The sequence below is a fragment of the Nipponia nippon genome, unplaced genomic scaffold, assembly GCF_047370975.1.
Source record: "Nipponia nippon isolate SJK-2023a ecotype South Korea unplaced genomic scaffold, ASM4737097v1 scaffold_2, whole genome shotgun sequence".
NCBI classification, from domain to species: Eukaryota; Metazoa; Chordata; class Aves; order Pelecaniformes; family Threskiornithidae; genus Nipponia; species Nipponia nippon.
The window spans coordinates 28,099,375-28,106,447 of NW_028262336.1; positions in this window are offsets into that span (position 1 = coordinate 28,099,375).

A 7,073-nucleotide genomic window follows, 5' to 3' on the forward strand; every position below is an offset into this window, starting at 1 on the left:
AAAAAGATAAATTGATGGCTATTACCACAAACAGAACAGAAAAATATTAAGATAGCCAGTGTTATCCATTGTTCCACAAACATGGACTTCATTTATTGTGCAATATTGTGTTTTATAACGCTACTTTTTGAACAAGTAACAGTAATTTTTGAAATACGAAAATTGAATAGTTTCAGATACAGATATACTCTTTGAATATCAACTGACTCAAAGCATCTCAATGAAGTACTTTTATTGCTCAGAAATGATTAAAAGTGCCCAGGTTAAAAAAAAAAAAGTGTAAACCTGCTCAAAGCACTGAAATATTTGCACTTCTTATATTTGGATGCTATAACACTGTTATAGGTGAATAGTGGATCCACAAAATTCTTTACAAGCAATTTGAAACAAACAAACAAAAAATCTTGATTCTTCTTTGATTTGCACTGACTGCAGATACATTTTGTGGAGTTAGTAGTTACATGGGCCTTAAGATGTGGAAGATTTACAGAATTTGTTAAATGCATTTTCCAGTAGTATGGCACAAGGTGAACACTTAAAAAAACTTCATTGTTACCTACTTTTTATTTTCATTTATGGTATTTTAAAGATACTTTTTAAAAGCCAAGCCTTTACAAATTTGTGTCTCCCTGTTTTATACTCTTCAGAATACGCCTCTTCCTTTACTTTTTCCCAGTGTCTCCACAGTGTTTCCGGGTATCGCTTTCTCTATACAGATCTTTACTCTTTTTAAATGTCATGTTGTAGTTTTTTTCTCTTCCTCTTGCTTTTCTGTCTTCTCTATCAGAAGAATATCATTCTGCAAATCTTTATACTGCATTAAAATTGATTTCAGTGCACTTTAATGAAGAAGAAGAGTGCTGATCTCTTTTTGTAGTAAGTTTCATTAGCACTTAATACAGCTGTCATGTAGTATGAAATAGTGCTATGCAGAATACTTTAAGAAAGACTAAAGTGTGAATATTTTTAAGCTCTATGCTTCTAAGACTACAGTCTTGCTGACTTTAGCAGGCATTGACTTATTACATTTATTACCTCTGATATTACTTTAACTGTCTAGAGTTGATTTAAATTCGATATTTGGAATTGTAGTAGTATTTCCTAATATTAGGAAATATGCTAAAGCCTTTTTCTTTCTATATCACACTTTCTCATTTATTGTTTTATTTTCAACATGTCTAATATTGAACAAATAGTACATAAATTCTGAATTCCGAGAACGTACTCTGTTATGTTGTCCAAAGGAGAAAAATTGGGCCTAATGCTGTTATTTTCACTCACCATTTAAAAGTTCTACTTAAACTATTTTATTAGCAAATTTCTCTTGTGCCTGCAACTCTGCCAAATGTCTAATCTAATGAAATCACCACAATCAAATTTCCAATCTCAGAAAGCGTGTTAATTCATGAATAACTTTAAGCATAGGGTAATCTTGCTGAAGTCAATGTAAAGCTTGGCTCATGCTTAGTAACGTAGCTGGATCAGATCCCAAGAGACTATTAAGAAAGAAATTGCAGTGGAAGACATTTTAAAAGTTGACTCAGAATAAAAGATATGTAAGTGTTCACCTGCACAGTGAGCACAGCTAAACACCAGGAAGTGGCATCCACAGGTGGTATGTTCAAAAGTGCCCCAAAGAGAGAGACATCGATTCCCTAGGGGCATTAAATAAGAGTTGGCACTTCTTTCAGAAGTATTTTTGAACATTCCAGCCTAACAGATGCCACATAAAAGTTCCTTAAGAAAATGGTTAGATAAGATCTATTATGATGTTAAATATGAATACAAAAATAGGTGCCTAAGGCTACAGGAGACAGATAATAATAAAAGACAGTGTGGGAGTGGCTGGAAATAAGTTTGTTGACTTAAAAAAAAATCCATTTATTTTTATAATAAAACTAAATATGGAGAAAAAAGAAATCAACGACTCATTGGAAGAATTATTGATGTCTCTGAAAGTGGGGTGGGGAGTCATAGTTTTTATTGGTACAAAGTGGTTCAGGACTGTGCTAAAAAAAAAAATTTAAAAGTTTCCCTAAAGCATAACAACTAAAATGTACCAGATTGCCTCAAAAGGCAGTGAATTTCTCAAGAAATCTAGATTTTTAACTTCTTATCTTGCAAATGTTTATCTTCCACTTTGTTGTTGACGTTAGTGAATATTTGTCATTTCTGGTAAGGAAAATGAGCTTGATGTGTGAATGGCTTGACATTCAAAATCGAGGTTTCATTGTGGAAAGATTCATGCAGACGCTTAACACTGATATTAGCAGTACTATTCATTTAGTGAAAGTCAATATATGTACAGAACTTTGCATAAATGAGACTACATGCAAAGTATCAAATTAATTTTTGGAACTTTACCAATGATGGAAAATCCTATTCATTTAATTTTAAATTTTAAACTTTATTTCTCAGTATCTCAATGAGTTATATGGGTAACTTTTCTACTGAAAGAATAAAGAAGTATGTTGTTAATTATTAACAAGTATTTCTGAACTTGATATTCATCTGTACTACTAAGGTATGTGTCCAAACTCTATTGGATTTCCGGTAAAAAGTCTGCTCCTTCCTGTTGCATCACACGTCACCCAGCCATGAAACCAAGGCACCGACAGTCTACAGCAGGACTGTAGTTTAAAAGTCATCTTGTTAGCCTGCAAATTTCAATTTTTTTCCACATCTTCTTTCAGGAAATAGGTTGTTAGAGAACCAATTTTAGTAGAGGTGCTGTGAACACTCCTAATCCTAAACATATTCTCCTGTGTACTGAAATCAGATTAGTTTTTCTGTATTGGGTTCTACTGAGTCCAACACAGAGTGTTCCACTCAATAACACTATCCAAACTTTTTATTGTGTTTATTAGTATTTACAACATGGAAGACAGAAAATGTTAAATAAAAATAAAAATATTATAAAAATGCCTGAAATTCTCAATGGAATGTACCTTTATAAATGGCAGTGAAGAGACCATCCCCATCCCAGGTGGTTTATGATGCATATTTTTTCAAGAAGAGGGCTTTAGGATAAAATGTTGGCCTTGTTCAAGTCGATAAACTTCTTTCCTCTTCCTAAGACTCCACATTCTTTATGTTCTGTTATTTATTTACTTTGTGCTTGACCTTATAAAGAGAGACCTCATAAATCTAAGCCTCTGCGTTGTTCTGCTGAAATCAGCAGAACTACTTCCAGTTGCATAAAAACAAACACATGACTTTTTGTGGGATCAGAGTCTCACTTGAAGAGACCTGTTCCCTACACACGGTATGTTATCTTCATATGTGATGTTTAAAGTATGCATGAAGTTGAAAACAACGTTGTGGGCAAACTATATTCCCAAAGCTATGCAAGCACCTTGCCCTGATTTGGAAGATCTCAAAGGTCCATTCAATCAATTAGATTTTAATGACCCTGCTTGTCAGTCTTCTAAGTGTCATTTTGAAGGCTAGAGGACATGTAATGGATTCTACACTAGATCAGAGAAGAATAATTAATAAGCATTATACTCAGGCTAAGAATGACAAAGTTAGGCACCCATCTGGTATTTAGGTACCAAGTTTTAATTACTTGATTTCAGGACTATGCTAGCAGTATATCCTAGCCAATTTTAAAAACAGTGATGTTAAGTATTGAAAACCAAGTAAACATAATATGCAGTTTCTAAAAATGACAATGTATCTTGCAAATACATATCCACATTGATATTCAACAATTTCAAAACAAACTTAATGAATAAGCCTTACCCTGAACTTCCCCTTACAGATATTTCTCCCACCTTTTTCCTTTCTTTTTATAAACTGTACTTATTGTCGTGACTGTGTTTACATGCATCTTCAAGGTACTTAAAATGTTTTGACTATAATTGAGATATATAATAATATTATATGAGTATTCCAATAAACAAATAACAATGTGTTTCTTGGTAGTAATATATATAAAGATGTTTTGTGTGTATAAATACATACATACATACACACACACACATTTATATAAAAATGTGCTTTCCTTGATAGATGATTGTATATACATACGATTATAAAAACCACAGAAGATGTGTACATCTATCTTTCCTTTCAAGAGATTGTTTAACGGTATAAGTAAATATAATAATAATAGCAACAACAACAACAGGAATAACAACAACAACAATAATAATAACTTTAAACGTGCATAAATTAAATCCTCCCTTGATTTTTTTTCCTAGGGTTTTTTCAGCTTAATTACAGGCTTGTTTAAGTTGCACTCCTCTGTCAGGCTGGTCATGAGGGCTGTCTTCAGTAAGAAGACATCTGAGTAAACCCAGGCTCCAGACCCACACTTCATGAGATACTTCCATGTTGCATCTGCCTGAAGCATCCTTTGGAGCACCAGAAAACTTACAGGCCCATATACCATTCCCAGGCAGGTTTTCTAGCACTTGCCCCACACTGCACTTTGTTTTACCTAGCACTCTAATGGGCGATGAGGACATACACGTAGACCTGTAATCAACATTGCTCTTGCTAAACAATTAGTGTGTAATAGTTGCAAGGTTTGGGACAGATGAGATACTGAACCAGAAACTCTGGTGAGAGTTACTCATGGGGAGAGGCACAACCAGCAATAGACGACTGCTCTGGCTACTTTCCTGGTCCTGTTTCAAGAGCTGGCACCAATTCCAAAGGATTTTTTCCTGTTTATGTATTGAATATGAAGGGCAAATAATCTTATTCCCAGTTTAGAGAGGCCTGTTGAACCAGTTCACAACTAAAATTGAACCCCCAAGTCTGACTTTCAGAAGTACCTTCTTGAGGACGTCTGTAAGGACTACTTATTCAAACCTTCCTGACACTGTTTCTCAGGGAAAGATCAAATGACAGTAGCAGTACTCATAAGTACTAATTAAATTCTGGATCTTTTATTGCACAAAACCAATGGATTAGAAATGTAATGTGAAGTCAAATTAATCTATTCTCCAATGACTTAAAAAATTTTTGGGAACACAATCCTAGGTGGGTATTTAGCAATTTATAAATACATAAGACGTGTTAATGTACTCCAATAGTTCACATTAGCTGTGTAAACACAGGTTACTGAATTGCAGTTTAATGTCTTTAAGAAGGCAGAACACGATTGCTTATTGTACTTTGGTGTTAGAAATAACATAGGCTTTAATTGCTGCAATGAAGTGGTTCTCTATATGCTCGTATTTGTTACTTCTGCTTACTTTTTTTTGTATCTATCTATCTCATTTGCCTCTGAAAGCAAGCCCACAGATGGAATACATCTTACACTCTGCTACACACCAATATCCCTGCAGGACCTATTCTAAATAAGTCTGTGGGATATCCAGACAGCTAATCATGATGGAGCTACAGAAAGCTGACCTCCTTATGAAAGTAAACAACTACTTTTGCCAAAATGGGTTCCATTAAAATTAAATGTCTACCATACCCTAGACATGTGCTTACCTTGGCTGTAGCACATGTAGCCTTCCCTATACTTAGCATAGGAAATAGTTACAGAAGCAATTTTATCTGCTGTGAATGACACAGTAAATGTCTTCTATAGTCTAACTAACTGTAAATGTCTGACATTTCATGTCAGGAATTATGTGATGATCCTTTTGGAAGAAGGACAGATGAATGACCTGCTTTTAAACTAAAGTCAATCTTTTCCTGCAATTATTCAGGAAAAGCTAACTAGAAAAAAAAAAAAAAACCTGTTTCTACAGAAATCAGGTGAATTAAACATTGGCTCTGACTCCTTCTGTATTTCCGATGTTTGATAATGCCACTAATTACATAAACTAGTTTTATGCTAATATGTAGAGAAAATAGTGTCTCTAATTTCTGTTTTCTCTGGACAATCTAGATATAAATTGTTGCTAAATATGAATATCTACTTAAATAAATTCAAAACTATGGTGGACAGAACATATTTTTCATTTTCTTATGGAACACTCTTGGACAATGGTATCACAGGTCATTATTTTTCTTTATGCAGTTGAGTGGGAAGAAAATGTAAAGTGCAAAGTGTAAATTCAAATATTTTCTATAGTTATTGAAATAATTGTTGAAAAACAGAATATGAACTAAATAAATACAATCCATATTGCAACTTGTCAAATCACTGCATTCTCAGAAGAATTAAAAAAACAGAGAACAGCTGTTATGTTTGAAGTTTTGTGGGAAAAGAGCACTTTGTGTATTTTCAATAGCTTATGTCTTTCTGAAGCCCTTTGGATGATTTATGTTAAAGATAGACTGAAGTTAGGTGGGTTCAAGTTGCTGTATGAAAGTCTGCCAAGCAAAGCATAGAGAATTCCATAACTCCTTAATGTGATGACTTTTTTCCCCTCAAAAGCAATGAAAAATAATATAGCAAGGCTACAAGCACAGACAAACCAACCTACCTATGTAAATGCACACAAGTCTCTTCTGTATGTGCTCTTCTCAAATGTCTTCCAGTGCTCCAAGGTTGCTACTTGTTGTATCAAATCTCAGGTTGTAAGAAAATGCACCCTAAATCCATTAGTAAATAAAGACATTATCAACTTTGCTTGTGTCAAATCTTCCTTGCACCAGAGGAATTTATTTCTGTTACAAACTCACACATTCATAGAAAACTGCCCTGGGACAAGATAGCTTGCTTCAGCATATTTCATAAAGGCTGGAGGAACAACTGGACATGGACACTTCGTTAAAACTGTTCTGCCAAAATGAAGTCCACCACATTGTGTTAGCCACGTAGACACAAGGCCTCTTTCCATAGCCACAAATGCACACTCATTTCTGCAGATAAATGCCTGCTTCCTCAGTGCCAAATCCATGTCATCGTAGACATCACTGTTTATTTGCACAACATGCTCTTTTATGCCTGCTGGCAGTTACACTATGCATCAGCAGGACCCCAGGAGGAGGTGACATATACAGAGAAACTGCTGTGTTCGGAAACCCTCAAACTGAACTTAGCCTTCTCAGTCCCCTCCTACTGTCAGTACACCTTATGGGTCAAACAAGATACCAATGTCTGAACGCTCTTTAGAAGCACGCAGAGGATCTTTTGGGGCCCTAACCTGACTGTTTGGAGT